Source organism: Anomaloglossus baeobatrachus, chromosome 5 (genome assembly GCF_048569485.1).
Source record: "Anomaloglossus baeobatrachus isolate aAnoBae1 chromosome 5, aAnoBae1.hap1, whole genome shotgun sequence".
NCBI lineage: Eukaryota > Metazoa > Chordata > Amphibia > Anura > Aromobatidae > Anomaloglossus > Anomaloglossus baeobatrachus.
The window spans coordinates 587,932,848-587,956,237 of NC_134357.1; the positions used below are offsets into that span (position 1 = coordinate 587,932,848).

At 48.8% G+C, this 23,390-nt stretch overlaps 1 protein-coding gene across 1 annotated transcript in view; it reads left to right on the forward strand.

The window, feature by feature from the left end:
- Positions 1-23,390, forward strand: part of LOC142313164 (uncharacterized) — a 190,579-nt gene that overhangs the window by 64,697 nt on the left and 102,492 nt on the right. The window lies entirely within an intron of this gene.

Consider the following 23,390-nt stretch of genomic DNA (forward strand, 5'->3'; position numbering starts at 1 on the left):
ACATGAACCAGAGGAAGCAAAGGAAAGAGTTGTCTCAGGAGATTAGAAAGAAAATTATAGACATGCATGTTAAAGGTAAAGGTTATAAGACCATCTCCAAGTAGCTTGATGTTCCTGTGACTACAGTTGCACATATTATTCACAAATTTAAGATCCATGGAACTGTGGCCAACATCTCTGGACGTAGCCGCAGGAGGAATATTGATGACAAATCAAAGAGACAGATAATACGAATGGTAACAAAAGAGCCCAGAAAAACTTCTAAATAGATTAAAGGTGAACTTCAAGCTCAAGGAACATCAGTGTCAGATCGCACCATCCGTCATTGTTTGAGCCAAAGTGGACTTCATGGGAGATGACCAAGGAGGATACCATTGTTGAAAAAAAAAAATCATAAAAACGCCAGACTGGAATTTGCCAAACTAGATGTTGACAAGCCACAAAACTTCTGGGAGAATGTCCTATGAACAGATGAGACAAAATTGGAACTTTTTGGCAAGGCACATCAGCTCTATGTTCAGAGACAGAAAAATTAAGTATATCAAGAAAAGAACACTGTCCCTACTGTGAAACATGGATGAGGCTCTGTTATATTCTGGGGCTGCTTTTCTGCATCTGGCACAGGGGGTCTTTAATCTGTGCAAGGTACAATGAAATCTCAAGACTTTCAAGGGATTCTAGAGAGAAATGTGTTGCCCAGTGTCAGAAAGCTTGGTCTCAGTCGCAGGTCATGGGTCTTGCAACAGGATAACGTCCCAAAACACACAGCTAAAAACACCCAAGAATGGCTAAGAAGAAAACACTGAACTATTCTGAAGTGGCTTCTATGAGCCCTGACCTAAATCGTATTGAGCACCTTTGGAAAGAGCTGAAACATGCTTTCTGGAGAAGGCAACCTTCAAACACCAGACAACTGGAGAAATTTGCTCTTGAGGAGTGGCCAAAAACCTGTCGAGAGGTGCTGAAGTCTCTGACAGTTACAGGAATCGTTTGATTGCAGTAGTTGCCTCAAAAGGTTTTGCAACAAAATATTAAGTTAAGGAAGGAGAAGGAGGGTGCCATCATTACTACTACAGGCTAAGTTCATGAGTTTTATTTTTTTTTTAAATTTTGTGAAGCAGAAAAGCAGCAATGTCTGACTTACATGTGTTCATTTTCAAAGATTATTTATTATTACTTTTGTCATATTCAAGTTATTTCTGTGACCATTGTGGGTTTTTCTTTCAATAAACGAGGGTGAGGGGTACGAACAATTTTGACGTCGTGTGTAGCTGCAATTTGTTTTTTAAAAATTAATTATGCTTTACTTGTAATCCGCAGAGCCAGCTCTAAGATTTCACCATTACACCTGTCACGCTCCCCGGGTCCCCTGCCCTGCTCCCCGGCTCACCTGCCACGCTCCCCGCTCTCCAGCCTCCATTGCCCGCGCTTCCCAGGCCCCCTGGTCCCCGCTCCCGGCGCCCGTCGGCTTCCCAGCCCCAGCCCGGCTCTGCTGCTTCCTCCTCACAGCTTCCTGCTCTGGCTTCTGGCACCCGGGCCGCGCACATGCGCATTAGGGCGCGCGCGCGGTCATTGACCCTTTCTTAAAGGGCCAGCGTCCACTGACAGGAAATGAAGCACACAGGTACAGGGTATAAAGGGGTTTAGTGTCCAAGTGGGCGGGGCCTGTTCTTCGTGTTTCCCAAGCTAGGAGTCAGGTCTCCTTGTGTTTCTGTGAGATACTCACCTCTCTCTCTTCTAGAGCCGATCCTGCCTTGCCATCCGGTCCTGCCGAATCCCGAACCCCGAACGCTGTCTATCTGCCATCCTGACAGTCTGTACCATCTCTGATCCCTGCGGTGACCCGTCATCTCGCTCCAACGGTTCCGGACTCCGCCTGACATCTTCTCGGCTTCCGAACCTGAGCTCCGTCACCCGGACTACCATCAGTGACTCCGTGGTCCCAGGGACTTCTCCATTATACTCGTGTGCACGGACTGCCCTGCTACTTGTAGTGCTCCAGCTACCGGACCCCTTACCATCATCAAGGAGTTCGGCCCAGTGGATCCACGTCCTGGGTCTGCCCGTCCACCTGGCCCTAACAACACCTCGTGTCTGTTCTTATCTACAAAGCTAAAGTTAAAGTAAGGAAGGAGTTAATGTCTTCAGGCCTGCCAAAAAATTTATAAGGAGTGGGATTCCACTTTTGAAACAAAGAGCTGTTCATTGGCTTTGTCTGTATTTACTATGCAGCTATGTATTCTGCTATTTGTTACTATTTTAGAAACACCTACATTTATTGCATGATTTATATATAGTGTATAAGAAAAAGAGTCCACCCTTCAGGGATTGAAGATCTTGAGAGAGAGTTTGAACTCACAAACTTCCTTCTCACCAGTGCGGATAGAATCCCTGAAACTTCTAAAGTAGCAAAAACTACTTCAACACTAACGTCTGTCATCTCAACAGAGCTGAGACTAATTGGTAGGCTCTGTGGCTTGAGCCAGATGATAAGGACATTACAGGGTAAACATATAATTCGGCAGCTACCAAGAAGAGTGAGTTTCCTGTTCGTAAGCTACAATCTATGAGGAAATAGGGGAGACACGAAAAGTACATAGTAAAAGTGCGTGTAGTGTCTGGTCCAGTCACAAATACACTGTGTGCAAAATTATTAGGCAAATTGTATTTTAGTGGATTTTTTTTATTATTGATCAATAACTATGTTCTCAATCAACCCAAAAGACTCATATAAATATCAAAGCTTAATATTTTCAGAAGTTGGAGAGGTTGCTCTTTTAGATTTGGCTATCTTAGGAGGATATCTGTTTGTGCAGGTAACTATTACTGTGCATAATTATTAGGCAACTTAATAAAAACCAAATATATTCCCATCTCACTTGTTTATTTTCACCAGATAAACCAATATAACTGTACAAAATTTAGAAATAAACATTTCTGACATGCAAAAACTAAACCCAAAAAATGAGTGCCCAATATAGCCCCCTTTCTTTCTGATGACACTCAGCAGCCGACCATCCATAGATTCTGTCATTGCTTAATCTGTTTATGATCCACATTGCGTGCAGCAGCCTCCAGACACTGTTCCCAGAGGTGTACTCTTTTCCCTCCCTGTAGATCTTACATTTTATAAGGGACCACAGGTTCTCTATGGGGTTCAGATCAGGTGGTGAACAAGGGGGCCATGTCATTATTTTTTCATCTTTTAGACCTTTACTGGCCAGCCACACTGTGGAGTACTTGGATGCATGTGATGGAGCATAGTCCTGCATGAAAATCATGTTTTTCTTAAACGATACCGACTTCTTCCTGTTCCAAAGCTTGAAGAAGATGTCTTCCAGAAACTGGCAGTAGGTCTGGGAGTTCAGCTTCACTCCATCCTCAACCCGAAAAGGTCCCACAAGTTCATCTTTGATGATACCAGCCCATACCAGTACCCCACCTCCACCTTGCTGGCGTCTGAGTTGGAGTGGAGCTCTCTGCCCTTTACTGATCCAGCCTCTGGCCCATCCATCTGCCCATCCAGAGTCACTCTCATTTCATCAGTCCATAAAACCTGTGAAAAATCAGTCTTAAGATATTTCTTGGCCCAGTCTTGACCTTTTATCTTATGTTTCTTGTTCAAAGGTGGTCGTTTTTCAGCCTTCCTTACCTTGGCCTGTCCCTGAGTACGGCACACCTTGTGCTTTTTGATACTCCAGTGACGTTGCAACTCTGAAATATGGCCAAACTGGTGACAAATGCCATCTTGGCAGCTTCACGCTTGATTTTCCTCAATTCATGGGCAGTTATTTTGTGTCTTTTTTGCCCAGCACGCTTCTTGCGACCCTGTTGGCTATTTGCCATGAAACGCTTGATTGTTCGGTGATCACGCTTCAAAAGTTTGGCAATTTCATGACTGCTGCATCCCTCTGCAAGACATCTCACAATTTTGGACTTTTCAGAGCCCGTCAAATCTCTCTTCTGACCCATTTTTCCAAAGGAAAGGAAGTTGCCTAATAATTAAGCACACCTTATATAGGGTGTTGATGTCATTACACCGCACCCCTCCTCATTACAGAGATGCACATCACCTGATTTACTTAATTGGTAGTTGGCTCTCAGCTTATACAGCTTGGAGTAGGACGACATGTATAAAAAGCATCATGGGATCAAAATACTCATTTGTCTAATAATTCTGCACACAGTGTATAATAGGGTATTCAAATAACGCTGCACGAACCGCTCATCAGCCTGTATGTGTACAAGTGCAGATACAGAGTTCTATTAAGTGCATGGAGGGTGTGTAAACACATGTAATGAGGGACCAGATTTGGAATAAAATTTTGTAAGGGGAAAATTTGAATAGTTACATAAGTGAGGTGATAGGCTTGTCTTAAGGAATACATTTAAAATTTTATTGGGAATTAATAGAATTGTCCTGGGTAGAGTATTCCAGAGATTTGGTGCAGCTTGTGAGAAGTCTTAGAGACTAGAGTGGGAGGTTTAGATTACTAAGGCTGTTAGCTTTATGTCATTAGTAGAACAGAGGACACAGGCAGGGTGATAGACAGAAATGAAGGAGAAGATGTAAAGCAGTGCATAACTGTGGCGGGCATTGTGGATGGTAAGTTTATATAGCGAATGGGCAACCAGTGCAATGACTGGAACAGGGTACAGGCATCGGTGTAATGGCTGGAATATGAACCTGGCTGCTGCATTCAGGATGGATTGGAGAGGGGAGAGTTTAGTAGGAGGGAGGCTGATAGGTAGAGAATTACAGTAATCCAGGCAAGAAGGAATAAGAGTGACATTAAGAGTTTTGCAGAGTCAAAGGTAAGAAAAGGTCGAATTCAAGATATGTTTTTGAGGTGGAGGTGAAATGAGTGAGGGAGTGATCAGATGTTGGGAGTCAAAAATAACCCCAAGCCTGTGGGCATGTTTCTGGGGCGTACTGATGGAATCACATACGACAATGGAAATATTGGGTTTCAGATGGAGGAAACAAAAGTAGATGGAGGAAACAAAAGGAGTTCAGGCTTTGACAGATTTGGTTTTAGACAGAGGGAGGACATGATGTTGGAGACAGCGGATAGACAATCACTGGTAATTTGTAATAATGCAGGGGTGATGTAAGGAGACGATGAGCATAATTGGGTGTCATCAGCAGAGCGAAGGTACTGAAAACCAAATCTGATGATTTGTCCAATACGAGCAGTATATACAGTAGGTAGAAGAGGAGGAGACATAGAACTAAACCCTGAGGAACCATGACAGTATGGGGAAGAGGAAAGGAAAAGGAGCCGGCAAAAGATTCAGAGAAGAGAGGTATGAAAACCAAGAGAGCAGTATCCTTGCGCCCAATAAAGCGGAGGGTAGTGAGGATGAGCTGGTGATCCACTTTGTCGAATGCTGCAAAGAGATCCAGAAAAATCAGCAGGGAGTAGTGACCATTAGATTGAGACTTTAATAAGGGCTGTTACAGTATTGTGTAAGGAGTGGAAATCGGATTGGAAAGGGTCAAGAAGGGAGTAAATAGAGATAGAGAGTGGACCAAACTGTCCAGAAGTTTAGAAATGATCGGAAGATTGGAAACAGTTCTGTAGTTAGCAGCACAATTCTGGTTGAGGGATGTTTTAAGTAATGGGTGTTTGAAGGAGGATGGAAAGATAACAGATGAGAAAGAGGATAAATATTTTAGTTAGGTAAGTGGTGACAGTCGGGGAAAGTGACTGAAGGAGGTATGAGGGAATAGGGTCATTGGTGCAGGTGGTAGGGCAAGGAGATGAGAGGAGCCTGGCAATTTCTTCTTCTGTGACCGATTCGAAGACAGAAAGTAAGATAGATTAAGAGCAAGAGGGAAGAGAAAGTCTTTGGATCCTATAAGTGCGGTACGTAGGGGTGATGTTACGAACCGGCGCCGCCATAGCTGCAAGCAGCCCGCTGCGGTTCCTGTTGCGCCCAGGCGCCGGCTGCCGTTCTTGGCTTTGCCTCAGGTCGTCCAGTTGGCTGCTCCTTCCACCACGTCTAAGTGTGGAAAGGCGGCTAGTGCGCATGCGTGCGCCGATTTACCCCAGCCAGAGTCTAAGCCCGGTGTTTTGCCTAGTGAGCATGCTCAGCCTGATTGTGTTATATCTCAGACTAAGTCCTCAGTTCAGGCTACTGAGCATGCTCCTACAATTAACCCTAACAGCCTCTTTGCACAGGTACTTGGACTTCATGCTGTGTCTAAGTTCTGGGATGTGCCTACTGAGCATGCTCAAACTGATAGTCTGCTTTCTGAGCCTGTTGCTCAGGCACTTAGTGCATCAGAGGCTAGGTCCGGTAAGGACCTCACTGAGCATATCCGTGAGGTGGCAGGCCCTGATAGGGCAGAGGGTGTCAGGTGTCCTGATGACGTGGCAACTGCGGACTGGCTCGCAGAGGCCCGCCCCTATGATCTGGCACCTCACCATTGGTCATCAGACGATGACTGGTGAAGTGTTTGGGGCGTGGCTGCCATGAGGTCATCAATGACGTGGCGGTTCCGGATAGGTCGCATGTGACGTCACTGATGACATGGCACTCTGCTATTGGACCTTGGTGGTTCCACCCTGGGTTTGGGGCGGACCCAGGTTATAAAAGGGGCTGGAGAAAACATGGAGGTGTGCAGTCTTCATTTAGAGTTCTTGGTGGCATAAGCCTTGTTGGAAGCGGTAGGTAGGGCTAGGTGAACGGTGCCTGTCACGCCAAGATTCGTGGCTCAGCACATGAGGGTCAGGTGCCGTGCTTCCTTGCTACCGTTCCTGTTGTGCTAGAGCAGTCCAGTGGCGTTAACTGGGCTGCAGCTGCTGCGTCACCTGTTCAGTTGTGCCTCCTACGCACACGGACAGAATACCTGTTGCGTCACCTGTCCGAGAGTGCCCTCTACGCACACGGACAGTGTACCTGCTGCGCCACCTGTCCGGTTGTGCCCGCTACGCGCACGGACAGCGCACCCCAGAACACCTGTGAAGTTAACAGGGTGTTCCTGGATTGGGTGTGTGAACCCTATTATCATCCTCGGCTTCCCAGTCAAATGCTACTGGTGTGACTACCTGGTCTGACGTGTCCTTTACACACGTGGCCAGTCGAGTGGTGGCCAGAAACGCTAATCGGAGGACCGCTCGGCCTGACGTGTCTTACACACGTGGCCGACAGGGCGCTGTCGCAGCGGTCTTCTCGGTCAACGCTAACTGGTTACCATCCGGCCTGACCTGTTGTTACACACGTGGTCGGAGTAGCGTCCGCTCCACCGAAACGCTAACTGGGTTGTCGTCCGGTCTGACGTGTCCCTACACACGTGACCGGTTCCTTGAGTTATCTCAGAGTCATCCAGCTCTATAGTCTCCGCCTTACCCACAGGGTGCCAGCAGCTCCATCACCATCTGGAGCATGGTGGGCCCCGACTGGCGATTGAGATATATACCCCTGGTCCTAATCTGCCGGTCCCCCCGTAACAGGTGACCTGAGAGGGTTGACAGTTCTTGACAGAGAAGGAAAGAAGGTTGTGGTCAGAGACTGGGAGAGGGAAGTTAGTAAGTCATAAATGGAGCAGAGTTGGGAGGGCCAGGTCCAGCGTATTCCCGTCTTCATGTGTAGGAAAGTTAGTAAATTGTTAAAGGCCAAGAGAGGAAGTTAGAGATAAAAGTTGAGTGTCAGCTGGGGGGAGGGGATCATCAATAGGGACTTTAAAATCCTTCATTCTGTGGGAATGTCCCAGGATAGAAAGTGTGGAAGCCAGGTGGCAAACTGACCGATGAGCGGATGGCAGGGACCTGGAGGTTGATTGACAACCACCACTCACAGGGAGAAGTGAGCTTTAATGAAACACATCCATTTTGCTTGAAAAGTTAGTCCATTTACACCTGCTACATCTCTTTGTGCAAAACTCCTGCTCCGTTTAACTATTCAAGCGAATTCAATGTGATTTCATAAAAAATTCTGTCCGTCAAAGCAGGAAGGGCTGAGGAGGGAGTATCTGTCCATGGGACGACTATTAGCCATATACTCCACAAATATGGCCTTTATGGAAGAGTGGTAAGACAGTTTGCAAAAAGCCATGCAGAGAAACAGCATGTGGAAGAAGGTGCTGTGGTTAGAGGAGACCAAAGTAGATCTTTTTGAGCTTAATGCAAAACACATGTGTTGTAAAATAATTGCACATCACCCTAAAAACGTCAACCCCACCATCACACGTGTTGGCAGCAGCATGCTGTGGGGAGGCTTTTCTTCAACAGGGACAGGGAAGCTGGTCAGAAGCGATGAGAAGGACGGAGCTAACTACAGGACAATCTTGGAGGAAAACCAACACTGCACATCATCCTTAAAACATCCTCCCCACGGTCACACATGGTGGAGGCCGCATCCTGCTGTGGGGAGGCTTTTCTCCAGCAGGGGCAAAGAAGCTGGTCAGAAGCGATGGGAAAATGGATGGAGTTAAATACAGGGCAATCCTGGAGGAAAACCTATTAGAGGTTGCAAAAGACTTGAGCCTGTGATGTAGGTTCAGCTTCCAGCAGGACAATGACCATAAATATCCTGCAGAGCTAAAATGGAGGGTTCCGAATAGTGCATATTCCTGTGTGTGAGCAGCCCAGTCACAGTCCAGACCGAAATCCCTTTGAGAATCTGTGACAAAATAAGAAAACTACTGATTACAGATGTGTCCATCCAATCTAATTGAGCGAGAGATCATGTGCAAAGAAGAAGAGAAAAATGTCAGCTCTAGATATGCAGCTGGAGAGACAGAGCCCAAAAGACGGAGAAAGGTGGTTCTACAAAGTACTGACGAGGGCAGAATTCAAATGCAAAGCACAATATGCAGATTTATATTTTGGAAATATTTAGAAAACCATGTATCATTTCATGTACACTTCACAAATACTTGTACTTAGTAGTGTTATCACATAAAATCCCAAAAAGATACTGTGATGAACAGCTGAGAGGGGTCACGTAGACATCCCACCGCTGCCACCAATATGTGACAAACAGCTGGGGTGAGGTGGGGGTCACGCAGACATTTCCACCCGACTCAGCCACAGCCCCACTCTGACGTCTCCAATACGTTGGAGTCACGAGATACGGCCTTGTCACTTCCGCCAACACACAACATTTTGCACCCCCTGGGGTATCTAAGGTCAGCTTGCCAGAGTGTTACACTGACACCCCCTGTCCATGAGGAGGCATGAGGAAGGAGACAGAGAGGTCCACGCGACCTCCGGGGCAACACCTCACTTGGTTACAACCTTGAGAGGCCGACAGACGTTTTTCACTAGCCAGTGAAACAGGGCCCTACCCGCCCAGTAGTCTGACACCAGTTTCTCATTAGATATAAGCCTGGTCTGTTAGCAAGATTATATCGGGCCAGAACCAAGCCCAGGTAGCATGTAATACTAAGTCGAGCGCACGGACATGGGATGCATGAATCGAGATAAAAGAACAACCCACAATTAAATTATATATTTAATTGCCTTAAGGGCACACTAGAAAAAAATATATACACAAGAAATATACAGATATTATTGTCAGAAATGCAGATACAAGTTAGATATAGGTGCAAGCAGATATACATATGAATCAGTTACCTGTTGTCTTGTGATTAGGCCTGGTGCTGGCTCAGCACAGGGGAGGCGCTGTGGAGCAACTGGTTTGCTTGGTACTTCCCACACGTTTACTGGACGTCACCTCTCTGAGACGAACCACCTTTAAATGTCCGCTTTGGTTTTTAATAGCTCATGTACCTCCTACATACTGCCCACCTGGTGACCTATTACAGGGCTAGACATGGGATGTGCCTTCAGGTTCCAGAGAATTATGAAATGACAGCTTTCCTCATATCTCCCCCTCTGAGCATCCCACGCAGAAGATATTACCATCATGTTTCCTCTTATGATTTTATCTAGCTAGGAAACACGATGTGTCTATTGTCCTCCTCTCCATACTCACCATATACATGCGGCTCCGCTCTGTACACACGTGGCTCTGCTCTGTAAGGCTATATGCGCACCCTTCAGTTTTAACTGCACCCAAAACTGCACCTTGTCACAGAGAGCCTCGAAATGTAAAAAAAAAAAACGCTCATAATGATGGTGCATTTTTGTCATGTTTTTGTTAATTAGTTTTTTTAAAAGGAGAAACAAAATATGATAGAATAATCGATAGATAGCTAGAATAGATAGATAGAAAAAATAGAAAGAATAGATACATAGATAGAAAGAACATATAGAATAGATAGAAAGAAATAACAGAATAGCTCGAGAGTGGGATAGCTAGCTTGGACAGCTGTTTTATTAATTTTTGCGAGGTAAAAAAATGATGTGGGGTCCCCCCATTTTTCATACCCAGCACAGGAACAGCAGCTGCAGGCTGCAACCCTCAGCTGTGTGCTGTTGTCAAGGTTGGGAATTTCGGGGAGACCACAAATGGGGTCCCTTGTTTGGGTCACAGAGACGGAGTCCAAATCAAATCTGCACAGATGTATGCATGAGGAAAAATGACCACACAGAGACGTGTTTTTATCTGGAAGAAGCTCATTGCTCTTCTAACCTGTATATTGTAAAATACACACAGTTATTCAGTTCAACATTGTCCCTGATTGGTTACAGATAAACAGCAAAGTCTATATAGTACGTCATCAGCCTGCTACTGGCTTACTAATACCAGTTTTAACCAGCTACTGAATACTTCTTTGTTCATTGTTGTACATTTTGGCTTATCCATCTTGGTTAGTAAGAGATAAAGCCCCAGCTTCACATCCCAGCTGATGAGAACCAACATATTTTGAATACAATCAGTGTGTTATGAATACTTGCATTGTTCAGCCTAGCATAATTTGTTTCACATTCCAAAGGCGCATCCTGGTATGCTTATAGCAATAATCATACAAACACAGATGATCTTATTATATGGACAATTGATTCATAGCCTGGACCTTCACACTGTATGTTGGCTGGTTATGAAAAATAGAGGGGATCCCATGCTTTGTTTTTAATTGTTTGATTTATTTAAAAAAAAAAATAAAAAAAATGACGTGGGGTCCCCCCATTTTTCTACCCAGCACAGGATCAGCAGAGCAGCTGCAGGCTGCAAGCCTCAGCTGTCTGCTGTACCTTGGCTGGTTAGGAAAAACAGAGGGGATCCCACTCTTTGTTTTTAATTATTTTATGTAACAAAAAACAGCCAAGGTGCATCAGACAACTGGAGGCTGATATCATTAGGGTGGGAAGGGCCATGGTTATTTGGGTCTTTCCAGCCTAACCATAGCAGCCCACAGTCGACCCAGAAGTGGAGCATCCATAAGATCCGCCAATTCTGGTCCTTGACTTGGCTCTTCCCTATTGTCCTGGTGCGGTGCCAATCGGGGTAATAAGGAGTTAATAACAGCCCACAGCTGCTACTAAACCCTAGATTAGTGATGGCAGGTGTCTATGAGACCCCCCCACATTACTGATGTGTAAGGGAAAGTAAATAACACAAACTGAGCGGCTCCAAAACAAGAATGAGAGGCCTCGGGAGCAGCGTGCCGGCCGTGCCAGTGATAGGCGAGTATGAAGCGCAGAGAGAGAGATATCCCCTCATTGATTTCAATGGGTGACAAAACGTCCCAAAGACGCAAGAAAATGAACATGCTGCTTCTTTTTTTGTCAGACGGTTTTCACAAATTACCTGCAACGTGCGGAAATCTGACTTCCCATAGACTTTGCTGAGAAGTCAAAAGTCAGAACTTGCGGACAACAAAACTGCACCAAAAAACGCAATAAAAAAGTGGTAAAAACTGCAGTGTGCGAATGTAGCCTAAATGCAGTTCACACGTAGCTCTGCTCCGTACACCTCGTACACACACGGCTCTGCTCTGTACAATCGTACACACACGGCTCTGCTCCGTACACCTCGTACACACACGGCTCTGCTCCGTACACCTCGTACACACACGGCTCTGCTCCGTACACCTCGTACACACGCGGCTCTGCTCCGTACACCTCGTACACACGCGGCTCTGCTCCGTACACCTCGTACACACGCGGCTCTGCTCCGTACACCTCGTACACACGCGGCTCCGCTCCGTACACCTCGTACACACGCGGCTCCGCTCCGTACACCTCGTACACACGCGGCTCCGCTCCGTACACCTCGTACACACGCGGCTCTGCTCCGTACACCTCGTACACACGCGGCTCCGCTCCGTACACCTCGTACACACGCGGCTCCGCTCCGTACACCTCGTACACACGCGGCTCCGCTCCGTACACCTCGTACACACGCGGCTCCGCTCCGTACACCTCGTACACACACGGCTCCGCTCCGTACACCTCGTACACACACACGGCTCTGCTCCGTACACCTCGTACACACACGGCTCTGCTCCGTACACCTCGTACACACACGGCTCTGCTCCGTACACCTCGTACACACACGGCTCCGCTCCGTACACCTCGTACACACACGGCTCCGCTCCGTACACCTCGTACACACACGGCTCTGCTCCGTACACCTCGTACACACACGGCTCTGCTCCGTACACCTCGTACACACACGGCTCTGCTCCGTACACCTCGTACACACACGGCTCCGCTCCGTACACCTCGTACACACACGGCTCCGCTCCGTACACCTCGTACACACACGGCTCCGCTCCGTACACCTCGTACACACACGGCTCCGCTCCGTACACCTCGTACACACACGGCTCCGCTCCGTACACCTCGTACACACACGGCTCCGCTCCGTACACCTCGTACACACACGGCTCCTCTCCGTACACCTCGTACACACGCGGCTCCGCTCCGTACACCTCGTACACACACGGCTCCTCTCCGTACACCTCGTACACACGCGGCTCTGCTCCGTACACCTCGTACACACGCGGCTCCGCTCCGTACACCTCGTACACACGCGGCTCTGCTCCGTACACCTCGTACACACGCGGCTCTGCTCCGTACACCTCGTACACACGCGGCTCTGCTCCGTACACCTCGTACACACGCGGCTCCGCTCCGTACACCTCGTACACACGCGGCTCCGCTCCGTACACCTCGTACACACGCGGCTCCGCTCCGTACACCTCGTACACACACGGCTCCGCTCCGTACACCTCGTACACACACACGGCTCTGCTCCGTACACCTCGTACACACACGGCTCTGCTCCGTACACCTCGTACACACACGGCTCTGCTCCGTACACCTCGTACACACACGGCTCTGCTCCGTACACCTCGTACACACACGGCTCTGCTCCGTACACCTCGTACACACACGGCTCCGCTCCGTACACCTCGTACACACACGGCTCTGCTCCGTACACCTCGTACACACACGGCTCTGCTACATCCACACTGTAAACCCCTCCTGACCCCACACATAAACTTCCCCTCACCCAGCACCATGACAACCAGCACAGCAGAGTCCTGCATACACTGAGGAGCTGATCATGTGACCCCTGACTCCTCCCCTCCATGTGACATCATCACAGGTCCTGTAAGCACAGAGCAGCCATATATCTAGTGTGCGGCTCTGCAGGTGGAGGTGTGTGCAGGGTATTATATATCTAGTGTGCGGCTCTGCAGGTGGAGGTAGGTGCAGGCTATTATATATCTAGTGTGCGGCTCTGCAGGTGGAGGTAGGTGCAGGGTATTATATATCTAGTGTGCGGCTCTGCAGGTGGAGGTAGGTGCAGGATATTATATATCTAGTGTGCGGCTCTGCAGGTGGAGGTAGGTGCAGGGTATTATATATCTAGTGTGCGGCTCTGCAGGTGGAGGTAGGTGCAGGGTATTATATATCTAGTGTGCGGCTCTGCAGGTGGAGGTAGGTGCAGGGTATTATATATCTAGTGTGTGGCTCTGCAGGTGGAGGTAGGTGCAGGGTATTATATATCTAGTGTGCGGCTCTGCAGGTGGAGGTAGGTGCAGGGTATTATATATCTAGTGTGCGGCTCTGCAGGTGGAGGTAGGTGCAGGATATTATATATCTAGTGTGCGGCTCTGCAGGTGGAGGTAGGTGCAGGGTATTATATATCTAGTGTGCGGCTCTGCAGGTGGAGGTAGGTGCAGGGTATTATATATCTAGTGTGCGGCTCTGCAGGTGGAGGTAGGTGCAGGGTATTATATATCTAGTGTGTGGCTCTGCAGGTGGAGGTAGGTGCAGGGTATTATATATCTAGTGTGCGGCTCTGCAGGTGGAGGTAGGTGCAGGGTATTATATATCTAGTGTGCGGCTCTGCAGGTGGAGGTAGGTGCGGGGTATTATATATCTAGTGTGCGGCTCTGCAGGTGGAGGTAGGTGCAGGGTATTATATATCTAGTGTGCGGCTCTGCAGGTGGAGGTAGGTGCAGGGTATTATATATCTAGTGTGCGGCTCTGCAGGTGGAGGTAGGTGCAGGTTATTATATATCTAGTGTGCGGCTCTGCAGGTGGAGGTAGGTGCAGGGTATTATATATCTAGTGTGCGGCTCTGCAGGTGGAGGTAGGTGCAGGGTATTATATATCTAGTGTGCGGCTCTGCAGGTGGAGGTAGGTGCAGGGTATTATATATCTAGTGTGCGGCTCTGCAGGTGGAGGTAGGTGCAGGGTATTATATATCTAGTGTGCGGCTCTGCAGGTGGAGGTAGGTGCAGGTTATTATATATCTAGTGTGCGGCTCTGCAGGTGGAGGTAGGTGCAGGGTATTATATATCTAGTGTGCGGCTCTGCAGGTGGAGGTAGGTGCAGGGTATTATATATCTAGTGTGCGGCTCTGCAGGTGGAGGTAGGTGCAGGGTATTATATATCTAGTGTGCGGCTCTGCAGGTGGAGGTAGGTGCAGGGTATTATATATCTAGTGTGCGGCTCTGCAGGTGGAGGTAGGTGCAGGGTATTATATATCTAGTGTGCGGCTCTGCAGGTGGAGGTAGGTGCAGGTTATTATATATCTGTGTGCGGCTCTGCAGGTGGAGGTAGGTGCAGGGTATTATATATCTAGTGTGCGGCTCTGCAGGTGGAGGTAGGTGCAGGGTATTATATATCTAGTGTGCGGCTCTGCAGGTGGAGGTAGGTGCAGGGTATTATATATCTAGTGTGCGGCTCTGCAGGTGGAGGTAGGTGCAGGGTATTATATATCTAGTGTGCGGCTCTGCAGGAGGAGGTAGGTGCAGGGTATTATATATCTAGTGTGCGGCTCTGCAGGTGGAGGTAGGTGCAGGGTATTATATATCTAGTGTGCGGCTCTGCAGGTGGAGGTAGGTGCAGGGTATTATATATCTAGTGTGCGGCTCTGCAGGTGGAGGTAGGTGCAGGGTATTATATATCTAGTGTGCGGCTCTGCAGGAGGAGGTAGGTGCAGGGTATTATATATCTAGTGTGCGGCTCTGCAGGTGGAGGTAGGTGCAGGGTATTATATATCTAGTGTGCGGCTCTGCAGGTGGAGGTAGGTGCAGGGTATTATATATCTAGTGTGCGGCTCTGCAGGTGGAGGTAGGTGCAGGGTATTATATATCTAGTGTGCGGCTCTGCAGGTGGAGGTAGGTGCAGGGTATTATATATCTAGTGTGCGGCTCTGCAGGTGGAGGTAGGTGCAGGGTATTATATATCTAGTGTGCGGCTCTGCAGGTGGAGGTAGGTGCAGGGTATTATATATCTGTGTGCGGCTCTGCAGGTGGAGGTAGGTGCAGGGTATTATATATCTGTGTGCGGCTCTGCAGGTGGAGGTAGGTGCAGGGTATTATATATCTAGTGTGCGGCTCTGCAGGAGGAGGTAGGTGCAGGGTATTATATATCTAGTGTGCGGCTCTGCAGGTGGAGGTAGGTGCAGGGTATTATATATCTAGTGTGCGGCTCTGCAGGTGGAGGTAGGTGCAGGGTATTATATATCTAGTGTGCGGCTCTGCAGGAGGAGGTAGGTGCAGGGTATTATATATCTAGTGTGCGGCTCTGCAGGTGGAGGTAGGTGCAGGGTATTATATATCTAGTGTGCGGCTCTGCAGGAGGAGGTAGGTGCAGGGTATTATATATCTAGTGTGCGGCTCTGCAGGTGGAGGTAGGTGCAGGGTATTATATATCTAGTGTGCGGCTCTGCAGGTGGAGGTAGGTGCAGGGTATTATATATCTAGTGTGCGGCTCTGCAGGTGGAGGTAGGTGCAGGGTATTATATATCTAGTGTGCGGCTCTGCAGGTGGAGGTAGGTGCAGGGTATTATATATCTGTGTGCGGCTCTGCAGGTGGAGGTAGGTGCAGGGTATTATATATCTAGTGTGCGGCTCTGCAGGTGGAGGTAGGTGCAGGGTATTATATATCTAGTGTGCGGCTCTGCAGGTGGAGGTAGGTGCAGGGTATTATATATCTAGTGTGCGGCTCTGCAGGTGGAGGTAGGTGCAGGGTATTATATATCTAGTGTGCGGCTCTGCAGGTGGAGGTAGGTGCAGGGTATTATATATCTAGTGTGTGGCTCTGCAGGAGGAGGTAGGTGCAGGTTATTATATATCTAGTGTGCGGCTCTGCAGGTGGAGGTAGGTGCAGGGTATTATATATCTAGTGTGCGGCTCTGCAGGAGGAGGTAGGTGCAGGTTATTATATATCTAGTGTGCGGCTCTGCAGGTGGAGGTAGGTGCAGGTTATTATATATCTAGTGTGCGGCTCTGCAGGTGGAGGTAGGTGCAGGGTATTATATATCTAGTGTGCGGCTCTGCAGGAGGAGGTAGGTGCAGGTTATTATATATCTAGTGTGCGGCTCTGCAGGTGGAGGTAGGTGCAGGGTATTATATATCTAGTGTGCGGCTCTGCAGGTGGAGGTAGGTGCAGGGTATTATATATCTAGTGTGCGGCTCTGCAGGTGGAGGTAGGTGCAGGGTATTATATATCTAGTGTGCGGCTCTGCAGGTGGAGGTAGGTGCAGGGTATTATATATCTAGTGTGCGGCTCTGCAGGTGGAGGTAGGTGCAGGGTATTATATATCTAGTGTGCGGCTCTGCAGGTGGAGGTAGGTGCTGGGTATTATATATCTAGTGTGCGGCTCTGCAGGTGGAGGTAGGTGCAGGTTATTATATATCTGTGTGCGGCTCTGCAGGTGGAGGTAGGTGCAGGGTATTATATATCTAGTGTGCGGCTCTGCAGGTGGAGGTAGGTGCAGGGTATAATATATCTAGTGTGCGGCTCTGCAGGTGGAGGTAGGTGCAGGGTATTATATATCTAGTGTGCGGCTCTGCAGGTGGAGGTAGGTGCAGGGTATTATATATCTAGTGTGCGGCTCTGCAGGTGGAGGTAGGTGCAGGGTATTATATATCTAGTGTGCGGCTCTGCAGGTGGAGGTAGGTGCAGGGTATTATATATCTAGTGTGCGGCTCTGCAGGTGGAGGTAGGTGCAGGGTATTATATATCTAGTGTGCGGCTCTGCAGGTGGAGGTAGGTGCAGGGTATTATATATCTGTGTGCGGCTCTGCAGGTGGAGGTAGGTGCAGGGTATTATATATCTGGTGTGCGGCTCTGCAGGTGGAGGTAGGTGCAGGGTATTATATATCTGGTGTGCGGCTCTGCAGGTGGAGGTAGGTGCATGGTATTATATATCTAGTGTGCGGCTCTGCAGGTGGAGGTAGGTGCAGGGTATTATATATCCAGTGTGCGGCTCTGCAGGTGGAGGTAGGTGCAGGGTATTATATATCTGTGTGCGGCTCTGCAGGTGGAGGTAGGTGCAGGTTATTATATATCTGTGTGCGGCTCTGCAGGTGGAGGTAGGTGCAGGGTATTATATATCTGTGTGCGGCTCTGCAGGTGGAGGTAGGTGCAGGTTATTATATATCTGTGTGCGGCTCTGCAGGTGGAGGTAGGTGCAGGTTATTATATATCTAGTGTGCGGCTCTGCAGGTGGAGGTATGTGCAGGGTATTATATATCTGTGTGCGGCTCTGCAGGTGGAGGTAGGTGCAGGGTATTATATATCTAGTGTGCGGCTCTGCAGGTGGAGGTAGGTGCAGGGTATTATATATCTGTGTGCGGCTCTGCAGGTGGAGGTAGGTGCAGGGTATTATATATCTAGTGTGCGGCTCTGCAGGTGGAGGTAGGTGCAGGGTATTATATATCTAGTGTACGGCTCTGCAGGTGGAGGTAGGTGCAGGGTATTATATATCTAGTGTGCGGCTCTGCAGGTGGAGGTAGGTGCAGGGTATTATATATCTAGTGTGCGGCTCTGCAGGTGGAGGTAGGTGCAGGGTATTATATATCTAGTGTGCGGCTCTGCAGGTGGAGGTAGGTGCAGGGTATTATATATCTAGTGTGCGGCTCTGCAGGAGGAGGTAGGTGCAGGGTATTATATATCTAGTGTGCGGCTCTGCAGGTGGAGGTAGGTGCAGGGTATTATATATCTAGTGTGCGGCTCTGCAGGTGGAGGTAGGTGCAGGGTATTATATATCTAGTGTGCGGCTCTGCAGGTGGAGGTAGGTGCAGGGTATTATATATCTAGTGTGCGGCTCTGCAGGTGGAGGTAGGTGCAGGGTATTATATATCTAGTGTGCGGCTCTGCAGGTGGAGGTAGGTGCAGGGTATTATATATCTAGTGTGCGGCTCTGCAGGAGGAGGTAGGTGCAGGGTATTATATATCTAGTGTGCGGCTCTGCAGGTGGAGGTAGGTGCAGGGTATTATATATCTAGTGTGCGGCTCTGCAGGTGGAGGTAGGTGCAGGGTATTATATATCTAGTGTGCGGCTCTGCAGGTGGAGGTAGGTGCAGGTTATTATATATCTAGTGTGCGGCTCTGCAGGTGGAGGTAGGTGCAGGGTATTATATATCTAGTGTGCGGCTCTGCAGGTGGAGGTAGGTGCAGGGTATTATATATCTAGTGTGCGGCTCTGCAGGTGGAGGTAGGTGCAGGGTATTATATATCTAGTGTGCGGCTCTGCAGGTGGAGGTAGGTGCAGGGTATTATATATCTAGTGTGCGGCTCTGCAGGTGGAGGTAGGTGCAGGTTATTATATATCTAGTGTGCGGCTCTGCAGGTGGAGGTAGGTGCAGGGTATTATATATCTGTGTGCGGCTCTGCAGGTGGAGGTAGGTGCAGGGTATTATATATCTAGTGTGCGGCTCTGCAGGTGGAGGTAGGTGCAGGGTATTATATATCTAGTGTGCGGCTCTGCAGGAGGAGGTAGGTGCAGGGTATTATATATCTGTGTGCGGCTCTGCAGGTGGAGGTAGGTGCAGGTTATTCTCTCTCGGGATTAGTCGTTATTCGGGTCCATTTGCTACATAGTTTTGTAATTTTTATGATATTCTGATTTTCATCCATTTTTCCTCCTGTGTCAGCTCGTGTTATTTCCCTGCACCCCTTTATTCCCCTCTTGCCCCCAAAACTATTTTAGCCGCTATACACAGGATTTGGAGTAACTCTCGAAGTGTTTGGGGAGCCCCCGGCGGTCTCCTAATCGTAGCCCTGTAACCTGTGGATGTCCCTCTGCCGTCCAGCCATGGATGAATCTGGGATTGATAGTACAGTGTCAGTCTTTGCTGATGACACCAAACTATGTAGGATATTAACTGACCTGGATAGTACAATATTACAAAAAGATCTGGATAAGATGTCAGAATGGGCAGATACTTGGCAAATGAGATTTAATGTTGATAAATGTAAAGTAATGCACCGAGGACGGAGTAATCCTATAGCTGTGTATACATTAAATGGAAGTAAACTCAGGACTACAGAACAGGAGAAAGACTGGGGGATTCTGGGTACAAGTAAGCTGAGCAGCAGCACTCAATGTCAGGCAGCAGCTGCGGAAGCAAACAAGAATTTAGGGTGCATAAAAAGAGAGATTAGATCCCGTGATCCCAACATATTGTTACCCCGCTATAGATCACTTGTAAGGCCACATCTGGAATATGGGATCCAGTTTTGGGCTCCACATTTTAAAAAGGATATTCAGAAGTTAGTCAGTTCAAAGGCGGATAACTAGACTACTACAAGGAATGGAGGCCGCTTGTATGATGAGTGATGGAGGCCGCCCGTATGATGAGAGGAACGGAGGCGGCCCGTGTGATGAGGAACGGAGGCGGCCCGTGTGATGAGGAACGGAGGCGGCCCGTGTGATGAGGAACGGAGGCGGCCCGTGTGATGAGGAACGGAGGCGGCCCGTGTGATGAGGAACGGAGGCGGCCCGTGTGATGAGGAACGGAGGCGGCCCGTATGATGAGGAACGGAGGCGGCCCGTATGATGAGGAACGGAGGCGGCCCGTATGATGAGGAACGGAGGCGGCCCGTATGATGAGGAACGGAGGCGGCCCGTATGATGAGGAACGGAGGCGGCCCGTATGATGAGGAACGGAGGCGGCCCGTATGATGAGGAACGGAGGCGGCCCGTATGATGAGGAACGGAGGCGGCCCGTATGATGAGGAACGGAGGCGGCCCGTATGATGAGGAACGGAGGCGGCCCGTATGATGAGGAACGGATGGTTGGACGGGTCCCTCGGACGGTTACGGTGCTGCGGTCCCCTGCAGTTAGCGGTGACGGTCTCTTCCCTGCACCTATGTAAAGTCTCTTGGTAGCGATGGGTCCCCACCGGTTACCCACTCCTCGGCTTCAATCTGGGCCGAAGGAGCCCTAGTTTGCCCGCAGGCGCTGGCCCTGGGAAACTGGTGCCCTGGCGGTGGCGGTGTCTCCCCTTCACGGTCGGGCTGTTGCCTTCAATCGGGACTTGGTTGTTAGGAGACAGAGGTCCCCTTCACTGATGGATTTGGCAAATTATGGCGACTCCTAGCCTTGCCGGGATCCGAAAGGCCCCTGCCCCGGTGCTGACTGTTCTTCGTATACTGCTCCAGTACCGCCGGGTCACCACCCGTCTGCGGTCCTTCCAGCAACCTCCAAACAGTCCCCCTGCAGACTATCACCGCCGTCTGCTGACCTTGCTGTCTCAGTCCGGGGCACACACCCGGACCAACTTCAGGCTTGCTTAACTGTTCCTTTTTTACTTCTTCACTCAAGCTCCTCTACCACTTCCTTCGACTTCACTCCCCTAGCTTCAACTGCCTGGTTTTCCCGCCTCCAGGGCTGTGAACTCATCGGTGGGCGGAGCCAACCACCTGGCCCACCCCCTGGTGTGGACATCAGCCCCTGGAGGAAAGCAACAAGGATTTTAGATTAGCTTAGATGTACCTGCAGGGAATGTGGGGTGCATGTGATGTTGTGACCTGTGACCCCTGGCTTGCCCAGGGCGTCACACTGGCGACTCAGACCTCGCTACTGCCAAGTGTACTTCTGAGCCAATGAACAGCGCAGTGTCCCCAGTCTGAGGGTCCTCATGACAGATATTTCACTACGTGCAACATTAATTACTGTGGCAACGAATTAGGTGGCCTGAGCAGAATTATGACTCAAGCTGATGGTGTCGCTGTCAGAGGCTACATCTTCCTGCTATGATTGCATTATGCCCTCCACTTCCTCCCAACTAATGTACTTGCCAAAAACAAAGGATACCAAATGTGACCTGCGTTTGTTGCTATTACTGCCAGGACGGTTGCTGCCTTTATTACCACATTGTATGTTTTTGGGTTTTTTTTTTTTTCTTTCTTCATTTTACGCAGTCACGTCCATAGGCGGTACAAATTTTTCGTATTTTGCGCACAAGGATAACACTTTTATGTTGCTTTGAAAAATTTTGTTACGCCCTTAATTCATGAAAAATATAGTGTCAACCAAAAATGCTGTATAAGTGATGGCCTAAAAGGATTAGGTAACACCAGCCTAACCGTAATATCGATGTGGTGTGTGTGTGCGCACCAATTTGACATTTTTTTTTTCCAATTTAAAATTTTATTGATTTTCAAAGGAATACAAAATTAAGACACTTATCCACGTTATATCAATGATGCAAATCAATAGTCAATACAACACCAAGCCTTCATGGGTTTGGGAATAATCCATGGATAGTAAAGATGGTACAAAGATAATCATTTAAGACCTTAAATAATAGTAAAACAACAAAAGGAGGTAAAGGCATAAGATCCAGAGAAGAGAGATTAGGTCAGAAAAGGAGAAGAAGAGACAAAAAGGAGAATGAGAGTAGGGTGAGGCGACCGGGACTGATACCATGCTTATTGAACTAAGATTTGTTGAAAGTGTGACATAAGCTGATCGACAAGTAAGAAACCAGAGTGTCCCCGATTCGGAGGTTAGATCAGGTCCAGAAATTTTTTACTAGATAGGAAAGTTTCCCACTGGAACCACTTGGTGGCTGTCTCAACTGTTTGCCCACGTGACTGGGCCATCACCCTTTCCATGCGGTGGATCACATTTACCTCAGTTACCCATTCGTCGAACGTCGGAGGGTTAGAGTCTTTCCAACGCCGAGGAATCACTGTCTTAGCGGCCTGAAGAAGGTGACCTAAGATAGATTTCTTAAAAACCTTTTCCGCTATATTACAAATATACAATAAAACTGCCTCCGGGCGGCTGGGGACTACGATCCCCGTGGCCTCTCGTATAGCTGCCAGTACTTTGTTCCAAAAGGCCGACAGGCCCGAGCAATGCCACCAGATGTGGGACATGGTGCCACCTTGGGCTCCACATCGCCAGCAAGTGTCAGGTATTTCGGGACACCATGCATGGAGGGTCGCCGGCACCCTGTACCACCTGGAGAGTATTTTATAGCTGGTTTCTTGCATCCTGGTGGCAACCACGGACCCGTGGGTCAGGCGGAAACAACGCTTCCATTGACTCTCGGAGATCATTTGATTAAGCTCTGACTCCCATGCTTTACAAAAGCGAGGAGGTGACGCCTCTGCTGCATTCGTCATAATCCTATACACTCTTGAGATTGCATGGCGCGTAACAGAGGGGCCAATGCACAGGTCCTCAAAGGGCGATTGGGGTAATGGATGAGCTACGACAGTGTCTTGTGAGGTCAAAAAATGTTTGAGTTGGGCATATTCGAAATGGAATCGCAGTTTGAAATTAAGGCTCTCTGTCAACTCTCGTAGTGGGAGGAGGGACCCCCTTGGGGCCACCTGATTTAGTCTCAAAGGATTCAGTTTCGTGCTGCCCAGAAAATTGTTTGATGATGCTCCCGGCAAAAACTCCGGGTTATCGGTCAGTGGCATAAGGGGCCCTCTAGGCCGGATCAGGGGATTGTGTGATGACACAGAGTGGACCGTTTTCAAAGTTTGTTTAGTACTATATGACATCTCAATCTTATGCTTGGTGAGGGACGGCCAGGTCCATGGCAACGTCAGTAATGATAAGGGGCACAGACTCTGTGCCAGGCTAACCCAAAGCTTAGAACCGGAGTTATGCAAACAGTCAAGGACCCTGGCGTGGGCGGCTGCCAGGTAATACCTTCTGCAGTCGGGTAATCCTGTTCCCCCCGCACCCTTAGTCCTAGTCAGGATGCCACCCCCTATACGGGCACGCTTTCCCGACCAGACAAAGCGACCGAGTAAGC